This window comes from Diabrotica undecimpunctata, chromosome 1, assembly GCF_040954645.1.
Source record: "Diabrotica undecimpunctata isolate CICGRU chromosome 1, icDiaUnde3, whole genome shotgun sequence".
In the NCBI taxonomy this organism is placed as follows: Eukaryota; Metazoa; Arthropoda; class Insecta; order Coleoptera; family Chrysomelidae; genus Diabrotica; species Diabrotica undecimpunctata.
In genome coordinates, this window is record NC_092803.1 from 184,483,950 (window position 1) to 184,501,207 (window position 17,258).

Here is a 17,258-nt window from a genome sequence, read left to right on the forward strand (position 1 = left end):
GATTATTATAATTTACATAAAAAAGTGAAAGAATTATCTGGAAAATCACGAACAAATACACCTAACCGATTAATTAACAATAACAATAAATCTATTAATAACCGAATTGAAATCAAACAGTTATGGACTAAATATATTGAAGATCTTTTCATGGACACAAGAATGGAACCAACACAAATTGATAACGAGGAAGCTCCAATTATATTAAAATCTGAAGTCCAATACGCTATAAACAACTCAAAATCTGACAGAGCCTCTGGACCAGATGAAGTTCATATCGAGCAGATTAAACTTATAGACGAAGACAATTTAAGTAACTATACTCTTTAACAATATATACAAATCTGGTGAGATACCTACAGAATGGCTGCTATAAACCTTTGTTCCGCTACCAAAAACTAAAAACCCCAAACACTGTAGTGACTATGGATCAATCAGCTTAATGGCACACTTATTAAAAACATTTTTAAAGATTATACATGCAAGAATATTCAGAAAGTGGATATGAATAATAGACAGTTTGCCTTTCGTAACGGCTTCGGAACAGTGAAAGCTCTGTATAGTTTTACAACTCTTACCCAAAAATGTCGAGATCAACAAAAAGATCTATTCGTTGCGTTTATAGACTATGAGAAAGCTTTCGATAAAGTTAAACATAACATTCTCATGGAATATCTTAAGAGAAAAGGACTTAACAAAAATGTAATTAACATAGTGAGAAATCTCTATTAAAACCAACAGGCTGTCGTAACATTATATGCAAATAGCACGGATGTGCAACAGATAAGTAGAGGAGTGAGACAGGGCTGTGTACTTTCGCCATTTCTATTTAATATATATTCTGAAGAGTTATTTACGCAAGCACTTGAAAACTGTACAAAAGGGATCAGGATAAATGGTGAAAATAACATCCGTTATGCTGACGATACAGTCATTATCGCTGAAAGTGAGACAGACCTGCAGACGTTACTAAACACAATGTGTCGTAATACTGGGGAACAGTTTGGTTTAACAATAAACATAAAGAAAACAGAAACCGTGGTTATCAATCAGTAAGGGGGACTCAAAAATGAAATACTAAGGAGTCTGGATTACGGAAGATCTGAGTTCGAAATCAGAAATTCGCTCAAGAATAGAGCAATCAAGAGCAGCCTTTTTGAAAAAGAGGAAATTTCTGATTAACCAAAGACTCAATCTGCAAATCCCATATGAGATGGTAAAATGTTATATCCACTCTATTCTTCTTTATGGTGTCGAAGCCTGGACTGTTATTGTTGACTTAAGAAAACTAGAAGCTTTTGAGATGTGGCTTTTTAGGAGAATTTTGAAGATACCATGGACCGATCATATTACGAACGAAATGGTATTGCACAGAATGGGAAGAGACAAAGAACTTTTGATCACCATTAAAAGACCAAAGACAGCATATTTGGGGCACATACTTAGAAATGATAAGTACGAGTTGTTGCAGCTGATTATGAAAGGTAAAATCAAAGAGTCCTGGTAAACGACAAATATCCTGACTGAAAAACATTCGCGACTGGACCGAGTTAAACACACAGACGCTCTTAAAAAAAGCAGAAGATAGAGACGAATTTGCAATGGTTATAGCCAACCTTCATTAGTGGAGATGGTACTAGAAGAACAAAAAGATCACACTGGAACTGAAAGCCGAAAAACCCCATTGGTTTTTAAATAATAAGCACCGGGATATGATACTACATGGTTCCCTTAAGTCAAATACATATCTACAAGTACCCATAAGAGTGCCTAGACTCACTATTCAACTATCTTCCAAAAATTTTTACAAATAAAATGAGATAACTCCATAATTTTCTAATTGAATATTCGTACAAGCTTAAAGCAAATTGTTCTTTCTTAAAGCAATTCTTCATAAGTTTCTGACTGATGATATATATATGCATACGATACAATATATTTAAGGTTTGTACTAGACATAGAAAATATGTATCGACAAATACTCGTAAAGGAGGAAAAACGATCCTTACAAAAGATCATATGGCGATCTGATCACACAAACTCTCTCAAAACTTATAACTTAAACTTCGAAATCGTAACTTCGGTAGCTATTCTGCTGGTTTTCTTGCTATTTAATATATGCAAAAAGTGGTACATATGTATGCAAGCTATTTCTCCGACATCATTATCATCATTATCAACCTGTCTCTGTCTTGTGCGGCTTGCATCCATATAAATATTGATAATTTTTGCGAAAGGTTTATATTTGTGTAAAAGCAATCTGATAGGACGGTAGTTTTTTAGAGCTGTTATGTCTCCTTGCTTGTATAATAAAATAATGACTGCATTTTTCCATTGAGAACCAGTTTTCCTCGGTAGATGCATTCGGTGAAAATCTTGACCAAAGCATGGATACTTTTATTTCCATCTAGTTTGATCGCTTCGATCACTACTCCGTCATCGCCAGAGGATTTTTAATTGTTCATTTCTAAAAGTGCCGTTTTGATTTTGTACATAGCTATTTCTGGCCTTAATTTTGATTCCTGGTTTGTGATTTTGAGCAGGGGCTGATCTTACCTTTCGTCGGTGTTCTCATATATTTAGCGATAAAATAATTCGACAACCTCAAGTATTTTGGTTCTATCAGTAGTAATGTTTTTCATCGTTGTTTTCTATTTTGTACATATTTTTGTTGCTGATTTACTTGCAACCGTAAGAAATACAACCCTGCTCTTTCTTTATTTTCACTAAACGCACCCCACATCATTACACTTTTAGGATGTTTGATGGTTTTAACTGTGAACGTTGGATCCTATCTTGACGCGGTTTGTGGACGACGAATAAATTTGAAGCTTTTTCTTACTAACCTGAACGTTCTTTCGTCATGACTTTTCTCCATTGTTCAGGTGTCCAATGCTGATATCTTTTACAAAAATCTTATCTTTTTTCTTCATTGCTTTTATAATCAAAGACTTTTTTATAGCACGTCGACTTGGTAAGGCTAGATCTTTCTGAAGCCGAATGGTGACGAATCGTTCTTGTTAAAACGTTCTTAAGGAGATCAGGATGTTTATTTTTAAGTTCTGTTACAGTTATGAAAGGGTTCATTATCACTGCACGCCTAATAACGGTGTCAGTCCTAGATGATGTTTCTTAGGAGCTCCAGACCGTTATTCCCTCTTCCCTCAAATGCTAAACAAGCGCAGGTATAACGCATGCAATTTTTCTTCGAATTTGGTGATTTATTTGACAATGTAAATATTTATTTGCCGGTACTGTATAGAATATGTCATAAGCCTTGTTCTAAAAATACATGAGCTTGTAGCATTTTATTTTGAAGTCCCCTTGTATATGTGTTAATTGAAATCCCCTTATATATGCATTAGAATAACAAAGAATTTTTTCAATGTTTCTTAGTTCGTATCCTTCAATTTAAAACCCATATAATCTTTCGTTCTTTCTTTAGGTCGCCGCCGCCGATAATGAATCATTTTATTGTTTATTTATGTCACAGGCGCAAATTCTTCGATGTTTCTTTGTTCAAACCGCCCGATATTGCGTTTTCAAATTAATCTACGTCTTAATTTCCGTTGTGTTTAGTTTATACCATAAGTGCTTTGTTTGTTCTAAGTTTTGTGAGCAATTTTTTTAGATAATTTCGTGACTCTCAGTGGAGCCGCTGTTAGAGGCAGTGGTTTCGGTGTTAGTCCGAATTTTTCTTTTAATTCGTAATGTTTTTTTGTTTTTTTCGTCTTTTGTCATTCAAAAATGTGCAGTATAGTAGCAGTGTTGAGTTTTAAGTGCAGTTGATGAGGTTGACAGAGATAACGGAAGAATGAAGATGTTTTAGAGGTCGGTCAAAAAGAAAACCGACAAATATGTTAGAGAAGTGGTATTTTACTCAAGTAATGTGTTTATAAATATATCAACATTTCCATTGTCCAGTTTTTAAGAAGCGTTTACATGGTGTGTCCAATGAGCCAGTTTCCACCTCAAACCTCAATGTCCTAAGCAGCCGTTTAGGGATATTTCTTTTACAGTTTGAAGATGTAGTTTTTTGTTCCAGTTATTGAAAGTTATACAGTGAAACTCAGGTAACTTTTTTTTGTGATCAGATTTTAAAAGTAAAGCAGACATTTTTTTAAATAAACGTAATAATTGCTTTCATACAAAAAAAATTTGTATAATTTAAAGTTGTAAATTTTATGGTTTGACTTTTAGCTGTCATTTTATTTGTTCAGTTTTGTTTTAAATTTAGTATTAACATATGACAGTTAGCACTATTTTTGACATTTGGTAAATACCTAATCATATTTGAGATTTTGTTTTTGTTTTTTAAAGAAGGTTAACCACTATGCATAGTTTTACTTAAAAAGATATTTTTTTTATTTGTAATAATTTATTTCTGCTACAAATTGTCGCCCATTAACAATTGTAAGTTTTTTCTGTTTTTTTTTTAATTGTGACTATTAATATAGTGTTTTTATGTTCTCTATGTTTTGTAACTGTTTGTGGTGACACAAAAATAAATGTTAAATTTTGTTTCTTAACATTTGTTTATTTTTTTAACTAACCCTTTTTGAGTTTAATTTGAAAAAGATTTTGAATGTTTTGCATCTCTGATAATTATATCTCCAGTTACAACTAGCTGGTTGTAATAGGTATAATTAGGCACCTCAAGTGGCGTCCTATATTAAATTTCTTGAGGTGTTTCCGGTTTCGTTTTGTTTTTGTTTGTCCCAAGAGATTTATGACCCTTTATTTCATTTTTTTGTAGTTGCCCCAATCCAAACCCTCTTGTCTTTTACTTATCCACGACCCCAGCTCTCCTGCCAAAACCTGAGTGCCCGTTCGCACAAGTAGCGATTATTTTGCTTACCCTTCTCCACCCCCATATTTTCTCTTCCCCTAATTTTCTACCCCTAATAGTAATACCCCTATGGTAGGCAAAATATATCGTTACAAGCTGATCCAGAAAGAGTTCTATATTTGATTTTAACTTAAAGTCCTTATTTTATTTATTCCTTTTATTTTCCTATTTGTGGTCTCAATGAGCCGCTACTGAAAAAAATTCTGCATCCGAGAACTTTCCATATATTCTTCGCCAACGTATAAAATTCCACATCACGTATAGCTCTGACGGATATTGTGCGGATCTGTTTATAAAATTTCTCACTGCGCTATTTTGCCTATCTCTGAAAATAAGAAAGACTGTCATTTTTGGCAGAAGATAACTACCCCTTTGCATTTTACGACATAAATAGGTTTGCATTTAAAAAAAAAAGTGCATCGGTGGTATTAGATATATAAATATGAAAACCAGTGACAGCACTGAAAAGCAAAATATACAGAGAAGATTTTATTTTGGATCCTGTGTTTTCTGCCTTGTTTAATTTTGCTTAATCACGTTTGTACTCATCTGCTGTTTTTTGCCAGTATTAAAGAAGCGTAATACAATAAGTACAATCTTAATGAAATTCCTTCAGCGATAAATTTATCCAAAAACTATGAATTTTTAACAGAAATAATTCAAATTTATTAGATACGGATATGGAGAATTTAATATAATTGAAAGTTATAAATGCAGTAACTTAAATAAAATAATTTAAAATATATAAAAAGTTCGCTTTTCTTAAGGAAAAAAAACCATGTATGTAAAAAAAGGTAAAAATAAAAAAAAAGTTATAGACTGTAAAAAACGAGAGACCCCAGATTTATATGCAATTATCTAAGATCCATGAAGGTGAGCCATATCAAGCTTGAATTTAACTTTAGTTGTCACGTTTCAATGCATAAATCAATCATAAAAATTCAATCGGAAGGAAGATGAAGCCAAAAAGCCTGTATTAAATTCTAAAACGACACTCAAAAATAGCTTTTCCATTCAAAGAACAGGTTTCTCAAGGTAATTAACATGGATATCGATCACAATATTTACGAAATTGGCGGGTGACATATATTGATAGACAAATAAATAACGATTGGCTAATATAATTAAAAGATATAGTTGGGGTATGTTTATTAGTGGTATTTATCCTTCCTTTGCTATATCAGTATTCATTTTACGGTCTTCTGTATTATGCTCATTACATAATAATGTACAGCTAGTTCCTAAAAAAACTGATACGACTCTTAGTAAGATTTGATCATTTTAAGCAGTGTATTTGATTGGTCTGACATTATATTATATTTAATATAACAGACAAATAATAAACTAAACAAACAAACAAACTACAAATAATTGATTACATATGTTACTTCATAAATTGTAAAAATGGTCTAATTAGGTAAGGTCTAATTTTGATATTATTTTGAATTCTTGCATTTTATAAAGTGTATATAAATGATAGTTTTCACATAAAATAGAGTTGTTATTATTATTTTTATTTTTATTAAGGATTTAAGGACTTACCTCAACAATATATTAAAGCAAGAATTGTAACCAAATTAAAAGATAACTGGTCACTATCAGAGGCAGTAAAACATTTTAACGTAAACAGAACTGCATATTTTCTATTAATAAAGAATGGAGGGAACAAGAAACTCTCGAAAGAAAGCGAGGGTCTGAAAGACCAAAACTATACTAAATTTAGGTATGTAAAAATGAAATTACTACATTGTAATATCTTCATCAGCATTGATAGCAGCTTGTAGTCTTCGGTCCATTGGCGTGAAAGGAACTATGAAGTTGTCTTCTTTAGAGAGCTCTTCCGAAACCTATCGCATACTGTGCCACAGCTCTTCAACATTTTAAGGTATAAAATTACGCCGATACAACCGTTTTATAATAATCCCCACACATTCTCGATTGGGTTTAAATCTGGACTGTAGCTGGGCCATGGTAAGGTTTCGATCTTGTTATTCTGGAGCCACTGGTTTATTATATTTGCAGTGTGAACAGGACAATTATCTTGTTGAAGGATAAAATTACTTTCTGGATACAACTGTTGTACACTGGGCAACATAATGTTTTCTAGAATATTCAGATAAGTCTTCCCAACAAACCTGTCATCAATACGCCATAACATTTCCATTCCTTTAGATGAAATCCATTCCCATACATTGGAGCTAAAACGACCAGCTACTCGATATCTATCAACATATAGAGGATTAAATCTAATTTTTATCTAGTCTATACATCCCAATTTTGAGCTTTTTAGAAGATTGAAAAATTTTCTGATCTGTAAATATTACCCTGTCTCAAAAATTTTTCTGTTGTGGTGTAAGAGGTTGTTTTTTGCTGCAGTTCAATACCTAATACGCGATGCTTTAATTCTGCGCCAAGTTATTGTCTTTCTTTACGGAAACTGTGACATAATTTTTGCAGTTTTCGCATCTTCAAAAGGATTCTCTTTTAATCTCTCCAAAAGCGTACGATCTTCATGAGTGGTAGATATTTTTGGTCTTCCACAACCTTGCTTTCTATCGAGAGTTTCTTGTTCTCTCCATATTTTATTAATATTAAAAATTGTTGTTCTGCTTACATTAAAATGGTTTGCTACGGCAGACAGTGACCAACCATTTTCTAATTTCGTTACAATTCTTGTTTTTAGTTATTTGCTAGCATGTTTTTTAAGGTTGAAGAGAAATTATATGACTAATTTTTAGATTTGGCAGTAACAGTGACAGTATGTAAATAATAGGTATTTATCCTTCGATGAATACCCTGGTTCCTAAATGACGAAATGACAAAATAAAGCAAAGAACATCAGAAACAGACATACTAACATACATAGATCAAAAAAGACTAAAGTGATATGGACATGTAAGAAGAACTAGTGACAGCAGATGGATAAAAAGAATAACCGAATGGAGCCCCATAGAAAGGAGGAAAAGAGGTCGACTCCGAAAATCCTGAAGGAACGAAGTAGACGACGCCATAAGTAAGAGAGGTCTAAACGATGGAGAATGGGACAACAGAGAGAGATGGAAACGGTTGAGCGAGGGAAAGCAGTGAATACTGTAGAATCCCTGAATATATATATATATATATATATATATATATATATATATTTATCCTTCAAAATACACTGCTCAATTTTCTACAAAATCGCTTAAAGAGTCGTTTCAGTTTTTTTAGGAACCAGCTGTACCTGCATGTCATACACTGTCGAAAATCGAAGAAATAAATATATGTCTTTTTAAGTGGACTTAAATGTCCACTTAAAAGTGGAAAAAACAAAAAATATATTTTATATCGGAGAAAGCGTACTGATGCATCACATGTAATAGAAGCAGAGAAATGCCAATAGATGTACATAGAACATTAATGTTTAATAAAAAATTATCCGTCGATTAAGATAGTGTCGAAATGTTGCATTCAGGCTTTGAAAGTGATCTTTACCTTGCGCAAAAAATGCTACTCAGACACGGCATTACACCCTTACTGTGTCAATGCTATACTGAATCAGAGTTTATCAGCTCTTATGGCATCTAGTAAACACTTTTAACCTGGTACCATGATCATCTAGGCACGATGGTGTTAGCATTCGCAGAAAAATTCTCACCGTATGATAAGTCAGTTGTTTTTTTTTTTATTTACAAATATTGTCGTATTAACCTCTGAGGTTATTACCGACATATAAACATATGTATACATGAGCTTATAAATATTAAATTTTGTCAAGTATATTAATGTCTTTAAGAAATTGCGCCAATTGTTCAATTTTACATTTTTCTCCTAAGATTTCACTTGTTGATCCGATGATGTGGTTGGTCTGTCTTTGCCACTGGTATCTTGAACACTCTACAAGGATATGCTTAACACTGAGTGGAACATTACAATTATTATCACATAAAGTAGGATTGATATCGAGTAGGACCGACTTGATGAATCCTGTTGGAAATTTGACATTTCCACGGTTTTATATATATTTTCACTTCGCAAAGTTTTGAAGTTGAACCGTCCCACTGGTTTTGATACAAATTTTCAACCTTTACTTTAACGAATGCTTTTAACTCATTTAGCACTACATTCTTCACTTCACTCGCGGTTTCACTGTTATATTGTTTACTGTTATATTTCAATGTTGGGCAATACGGCCCGCTTCTTCGTTCCCTTCAAATCCAATGTGTGAAGGAACCCATAGAAATTGTACAGTATGGTTGCTGTTTTGTATGGTAGCTAGTTTTTTTTTAATTAGAATAGCATTTGAATGTGTTTTGTAAAGCTGGTTAATGATATTAATGGAACTGAGACAATCGGTAATTATAAGAGCTTTGGACATATTACCGGAGTTAATTTGTGTGAGAGCTTGGTAGATGGTATATAGCTCGCCGGTATGTACGCAGCTTAAGGATGGTAGTTTATATTCAAGTGAAATATTTGAAGTAACGACAGCTTCCGGAACTTCGGTAGATGTTTTAGACTCTAAAACACTAAAGTCTAACATTTAGAGGCATCTGTGTATACGTGATAGAAATTAGAAAATTTTGTTTTTGATGAAGATGTTTTTTATTAAGAAGTAGAGAGTATCGTTCTTTCTAAAGGTATTTAAGGATGTGTTGGATTAAGGAATGATTATTTTCCAAGAAGAAGGAATTCCTATAAATTTGGAATAGGTATTTGGTATCGGAATTTGTAAAGTCATAAGAGTTTAGCTAAGTCTTTCATTTAATGGTGGTTCCACATTCCTATTTTCAGTATATAAGTTTTTAAAACGATCAGTGAATATGTTGTATCTACTTGGATTGTTCGGATTAGAATTAGCGGCAAATGCATATATGAGAGCTAAATGCATACTTCTATATTTAAGTTTTGCCTCTCCAGTTTCGGCTCTGAAGCTTTCTGTTGGGCTGGTCCGGAATGCTATGTGGCCATTCTTAATGCCGTAGTTTGAATAACGTCTAGGTGATGTAATACAGATTCTTTGGCAGATGCATATACTATGAAACCGTAATCTATTTTAGATCTTATTAGGGTTTTATAAACATGGATTAATCAATTATATTCCGCTCCATAGTTTTTACTAGAAAGAGTTTACGTTATATTGATTCCATGTTGGTACGTTTTTTTAAATTTGCAGTATATGTTTATTCCAGGTTAGTTTCGTATTGAAGATCATTCCTAAAAACCTAATGTCATTAGCGTAATTTAAGATTTGGTTATATAATTTTAGCTGTGGTTTAATTGGATTGCGTTTCTTTGTAAATAACAAGGACTTTGATTTGCTCATAAGTCAGTTGTGGTGCGGCGGTCGGATGATTTTTCCATTGGGCATTGAAGATGTTTATGTATATTTTATGTTTTTACATGTATATATGTGTAAGCATGTCATATAAGTTAATTATCTGTGTCATGTTCTCAGTTAATTCACAGGTATTTATTTGGTTATAGCTATCATATAGTCTTATATACCCATAGGATGTTCTATATTTATCGTTAGGGTGAGACACTGCTTAAATATAAATTTTTATATATTGACATTTTTAGTTTTAAACCTAAAACTGTAAAGTTTTTGCTCTTGATAGTAGCTTTTATTTTTCTGTATTTTTTTTTGTAATTAAAAAAATTTATTTTATTTGACCGGTTCAGAAACTATTTAATTAGAAATTACCATTTAATTAATGTATTCAAGAATATAACATTAAAAACTTTTGTTTTCTATGCTTCCACAAAATGTATTAGAATTTATTATCACAGTTGTTTCGGCAGAATGCCTTTCTTAAGTAATGTATTTTTACTATTAGTCTACACTTTATCTGAATGCTGAATCTGAACACTTTATCTGAATAAGTTGAGGAGGGGAGGAGAGCTGTTTGTCTCAAGTTGGTCATTCAGAATTTTCTCTGCATTTTTTAATATATCAGTTTCCATAGATTCTAATAAAGGTAGCTTAAGGCCTTTATTTTGAATATGAAGGATTTGAAATTGGTCATTAAAAGAATGATTATAATCTAGAAATGAAAGTACATACGTAGAACCTGTTTTTGATTATTCAAAACCCTTTTGTGTTCTGCCATACGTTTGTTAAAGTGCTACCAGATTGACCAATGTAACTTGTTTGGCAGTCACTATATGTAAGTTTGTACACACTACTGTGTAAGTGCTTTTTACCTTGGCTTCATCTTAAGCAAATATATTGTGGAAGTGTAGAAAATAAAAGTTTTCAGTGTTTTATTGTTAGATAAAATAAACTTCTATCGACTAGTTAATTTAAATAAGTAATTACTTTTACGTATAGAAGAGTTTAAAAGCTAAAATGTTAACAGTTGTTCAAATTTCTGTAATACTTAAAGATATATTTTAAAAGAAAAAAGGTCAATTATAATAGAAAAACTACGGATGTTGACATTTTAATATTATTTAGTGGTAGTTATTCTATATAATGTATTTATATACCAATTTTTGTTAACAAATTTATTATTGCCAAATTAATGATTATTAAAATATATTATAAAATTATTAACGAATATATTTCAATACCATTCCATTTAAATTATTGTCGCACGGTCGATTTCAACAATAATTTCAAATATTATTGAAAATTTGGTAACGTTTTATTAGGCAATTTGGATATAACTTTATATAATGTTGACAATCAATTATTTACATTCATCCTCATTAGTGTATTTCTAGTATCCTCAAATTATTGGTAGTTAGTCCAGTTAATCAGGATATGGACATATATATATATATATATATATATATATATATATATATATATATATATATATATATATATATATATATATATATATATAAAGTCGATCCGCCGGATCTTTGCACATCGTCATCATTCTTATTATAGGAAATAAATCAAAACATGTGAGTCAAACGTATGTCGGCTATAAGAATTATTATAAAAATTAGAAAATGGCTAATATTACAATTGACGTTTTTATACTTCTCTTTTATTTCATTTATTGCATTTAGAAAACTGGATACGTATACATTTATGAACGTGATTTTTCAATTTTTGGAAACCTATAGGTTGTCCAATAACATCTACAGTAAATAAATATTTAAACCATAGTAATAAGAAATTAAAGTATTTTTATTGAATATAAGCAAATATATGGTACTGACATATCGTCAGATGTCAGATGATGTTCCTGTTGCTGGTAAATATCGGTTTAGATTTAAGAAGGTTACGAAAAAGAATAGTAACAAAAATGTGATATGAGAAGACTAAAATGTGAGTAAACAAAAGAGACGTTTTTAAAGATTAGATAAGAACATCTAATAGAAAAAAGAGAAAAAGAACAGTCAGATGAATGACAAGATACTGCAACTCATGAAAAAAAATCAAAGAACAACACAAGAATGTACAACAATATTCACAGACAAATAAGAACACAAATACGAAAGGCCCAAGAAAATTGGTTAAAATCACAGTGTGAAGAAATATATTTATTGAAAGAAAAACACGATACGTTTAAAATGCATAAACAAGCAGCTGGTCTTTAGAAATTAAATACAGCTAACAAACTGCGAGATCAACAGAGAAACATCATCACAGATAAAAATCAAGAAATTTGCATATGGACCAAGTTTATCAAAGAACTCTGATGATAGTAGATCCCAACAACCTCCATCCCACATATGTAATGACCACTTACAAATCACATCAAATGAAGTGGAAAAGGCAATATTACAACCAAAAGATGGCAAAGCTCCTGGACCTGACAATGCACATGCTGATCATAAAACTATTTAACACCAACGGTACTCAACTCCTAATAAAAATATTTAATGAACCAAGAACATGGCTGAAGTCACGCCGACGTTTATTGCTGTACCAAAGAAAACAAAATCCGTATCCTGCAGTGATTTGCCGACCATCAGCTTAATGAACCATCTTTTAAAGTTATTTCTAAAAATCATACATCAAAGAATATATAGACTGTGCGAAGAAAAATTCAGCCGTAGTACAAAGTTTAGTTTTCGGAATGCAGTGGGTACGAGAGAGGCTCTCTTTAGCATAAAAAGGCTATTTCAACGATGTAGAGATGTGAACTGCAATACATATGCATGCTTCATTGATTACCATAAAGCATTCAGGTTAATGAACAGAAAGAGTAAAAATTGGGACCATTCCTTAGAAATTAAATGTAGGATAGAGAAAGCCAAATCTACATTTCAAAAATGGCTAAGCTATTCAAATGTCATGATTTATTCACACCCATAAAAATCAGGTTACTACCATGTTATATCTTTCGTATACTATTGTACGGAGTTGAGTCGTGGACTTTCACAGACACTACCTGCAGGAACATTGAGGCTTTCGAAATGTGGCTTTATCGTCGAATCCTGAAGATATCTTATACCGGTCACGTTACTAATCAGGACGTTTTATTAAGAATGGAAAAAGAATATCAGCTGATAACCACAATAAAAACAGCCAAAATAGAATACCTTGGTCACATCATTAGCAACAACGAAATATATGAATTGCTGCAACTAATTTTACAGGAAAAAGTAGATGGAAAACGAGGCTCAGGAAGGCGAAGGATTTCCTGGCTGAAGAATCTATGTATGTGGTTCAACACAACAAATATTTTCAGACCAGCAGTGTGCAAAGTACAAATTGTCATGATAGTCGCCAATATCCGAAACGGGTAGACACTACAAGAAGATCTAAAAAACTGAATATAAATCTACTCTAGTGCTCCATCATCTTGATAATTTTGTTTATTCAGTGTTAAATATGGTTTTCAGACTTAAGTAATCACTTTGTTTTAAAAAATGGTCATACAAAAATTAACACAACGAATTTCAAATAAAGAAATCTATGCATAATAAATTAAAAAATAGAAAACTTGAGCTGGGTAAAAAAGAATTTATTATAACAATAATATAATTTAAATATTTATTGAAGCCTCATACACTATACAGCCATGTAGCCAATCATAAATTTAAGAATTCTTCACTGTCAGAATCTGAGCCACTCATATTACCAGTGTCTATTATGATTGGTTTAATGTTAGTGTCAACCATATTTTTTTCTCGGATATACCACTTTGTAATAATTTCATGAGTATGTTTCACACATTTTTCCCAAATTTCTGTGTTACATTGGTTTAGTGCCTCTTTCCACATATTTATAACAGCATTATCAGAATGTCCATCTCTACCAAGATTCTTATTGTAATATGACTTGCAGTTTGCCCAAATTAATTCAACAGCGTTGAATTCACAGTGATAAGGAGGTAGTCTCAACACTTCATGGCCGTGTTCTTTTAGTAGTTCATGCTAACAGATGTTTTGCCAATAAATGCAACTTCTTTATCCCTTAATTCATTACTTATACTTTGCAGAGTAACATGTTTCTCTAAAAAAAAAAGAACAGATAAGTACAGAATAAACCACACTGTTATAACTAGTTCAATGAAAAAGAAGTAATACTTTGATTTTATAAAACTATAAATTATTTCAAATTAAAAAACTCACAAGAAAATTGACTTAATATCCATTAATGTATTCAGCAGAAATTTTCTTAAACTACTCTCAACAATCTTTTTTACAACATACATTTATATAAAGTATTGATTAAAAAGTACCTTCTGGTTATCATGGTACATGATACCATTATCTTATGGTATATCAAATTCAGATTGAAGAAATTTTTAACTACTTACTTTGTTGGTACATGTCGTATACTGTATTACGCACTGCCATTTTTGATCCCTCAGACAGATCAGTTGTTTTGTTTTTCGGATGAGGTCTACTTTTGCCTGGCTTTGAAACAATGTGATTATTTTCTTTCCTTTTAATAATTGTACATACTGTTCGTCGTTATATTTTTAATGCAGCAGCTACTCTCTTAAATAAAGAATTGTTTAATGATTTTCATAAACGAACATACATTTCAATATGTTACCTGTTGAACAGACGAAAATGGCTCCAAAGGCCCTCCATTTACTTTTTCTAATTCGAAATACTCCAACACATTCAACACAAGTTGCTAAGCTTGAGAAGTTAAAGGCTTGCCAGGCATACTCTAAAAATAAAAACCTTTAAAAATATTTCATATTGTCCGTTGACGTAGTTTTAGCTATATTTAAATAATTAATGTCAATTTAGAGGTTAAAAAAATTTATTATTCGTTATTAGCTAATACATGAATTCTTACCTTAATAAATTGAACACGAAGGTAAGGGTTAGTCGTTATAACAACTGTTTGTTAAAAATATGTGTATTTAAAGTATGAAAAAGGATTGATTATTTAAATCAAACGAAAATAATTTATAAAAATATTACACTCTGTCAAAACAAAATTTCCAATTGTCATGTCAATTGTAAGTAGACGAATCAATCAGAGATCATTGTTCTATGGCTGTCTTTGTTCAATGCATGGTGTTGTGTATGGACAGGCGGTTTAAGTTAATAGTTTTAGTTTCTGTGAGTAGGAAAGAGACGTAACATAAAAAATAATTCGTGAATAATGTCATACTTGTGCAAAGATCCGGCGGACCGACTGTATATATATATATATATATATATATATATATATATATATATATATATATATATATATATATATAATATATATATATATATATATATATATATATATATATATATAATATATATATATATATATATATATATTTATATATATATATATATATATATATATATATATATATATATATATATATATATATATATATATATATAACCGGGAATGACCCAATACTAAGAAAGCAATAAAAAAACGGGTGCTTCTAAGTGAGTGTCTTTTATTAAAAGTCAAGCTTTCGCCACATAATTTTGGGCTTCATCGGAACTTGCTGTAATGGAAAAACATTGTTTACAATAACATAATTAAAGATGTTATTTTAATCTTACCTTAATGTCGACACTATCTCTTAGTGTATAATAAAATTGACATGGACATACATATATTTTTAAAAACAAACCCAGCGAGAGGAAAAGTGGCAAACAAGGCCTTTATTAAATATTTAAACTTATTTTATTATAACCATGTGGTCGGCATTTTTGACAAGAAATTGTTAATTAAGTCATGTGTTGTTTCAACTGTCACCTATCGAAACATGAGTACTGTATATTAAATTCAATTTAACCCAAAAGACAATTGTTAATAATTTTAAATAAAACATTTTAAAACTTAACTAATGTACAAACCATGTTTTTTCATTATATGTATATCTTTTATAATTCTATATTTTTCAATCAGACTATTTTGTCAAAATTTGAATTTTGAGAAAGAAAAAGTGTAAATGTCTAACCCTTCTTGGACATATTATGTTTATACCACTAACATCAATAATGTAAAAAGACAACAATAATATAATTGTGATATACTAACAACTAAACGGGTGTGTTATTCCCCTTGTGTGAGAACAAGATGAACTTTTAATTTATTTTATATCTATTAACATCATTGATACACTTGTGTCTTCGACAAAAGGTATATAATACATACATCTCACCGTGGTGTTGACTACTATACCCAAGACTAATTACAAACCAAATAATTTATTAAACATGATATGTTTATACAGAGGATTGACCTATATTTATTTAATTTTTAATTTAATTTTGTGTGACAATTAAAAAAGTCTAGTTTTGCTGACTGAATAATATTATTGTTCTATGCCAACAAAAAGAAGAAGTGATTAAGACAGGTGCTGTTTCGATAGGTGACAGTTGAAACAACACATGACTTAATTAACAATTTCTTGTCAAAAATGCCGGCCACATGGTTATAATAAAATAACTTTAAATATTTAATAAAGGCCTTGTTTGCCACTTTTCCTCTGGTTGGGTTTGTTTTTAAAAATATGTGTATGTTCATGTCAATTTTATTATACACTAAGAGATAGTGTGGACATTAAGGTAAGATTAAAATAACATCTTTAATTATGATATTGTAAAGAATGTTTTTCCATTACAACAAGTTCTGATGAAGCCCAAAATTATGTCGCGAAAGCTTGACTTTTAATAAAAGACACTCACTTAGAAACACCCGTTTTTTTATTGCTTCCTTAGTATTGGGTCGTTCCCGGTTATCTTCAACCGTCTGTGTTTACCAGTAACCCGTTACTGTCTTTGGACTTTCTTTATATATATATATATATATATATATATATATATATATATATATATATATATATATGCTGCACCGTAATTGGAAACGGTTGATAAAGCTGCACATGATGATGATGATATATATATATATATATATATATATATACATATATGAAAATTACTAATTTTTCGGAAAGAACCGCGTTAAAAATTTAGAACTCGACGTTTCGGCACCCATTTTGGAGCAATTATCAAGAGGGACATGGTTTTGCTCGGGGTCTCA

At 31.0% G+C, this 17,258-nt stretch overlaps 1 protein-coding gene and 1 long non-coding RNA gene across 3 annotated transcripts in view; one reads left to right on the plus strand and one right to left on the minus strand.

The window, feature by feature from the left end:
- LOC140441555 (uncharacterized) overlaps positions 1 to 17,258 on the plus strand; it is a 789,370-nt gene that overhangs the window by 523,635 nt on the left and 248,477 nt on the right. The window lies entirely within an intron of this gene.
- LOC140432683 (uncharacterized) lies at positions 13,777 to 15,400 on the minus strand. 2 transcript variants are annotated; one of them, XR_011949831.1, is made up of 3 exons: positions 14,802 to 15,400; positions 14,560 to 14,743; positions 13,777 to 14,252 (listed from the first exon to the last, which is right to left on the minus strand). It is a non-coding gene; the product is annotated as an uncharacterized lncRNA (long non-coding RNA). The 2 variants fall into 2 exon arrangements; XR_011949830.1 differs by having other exon boundaries at positions 14,560 to 15,400.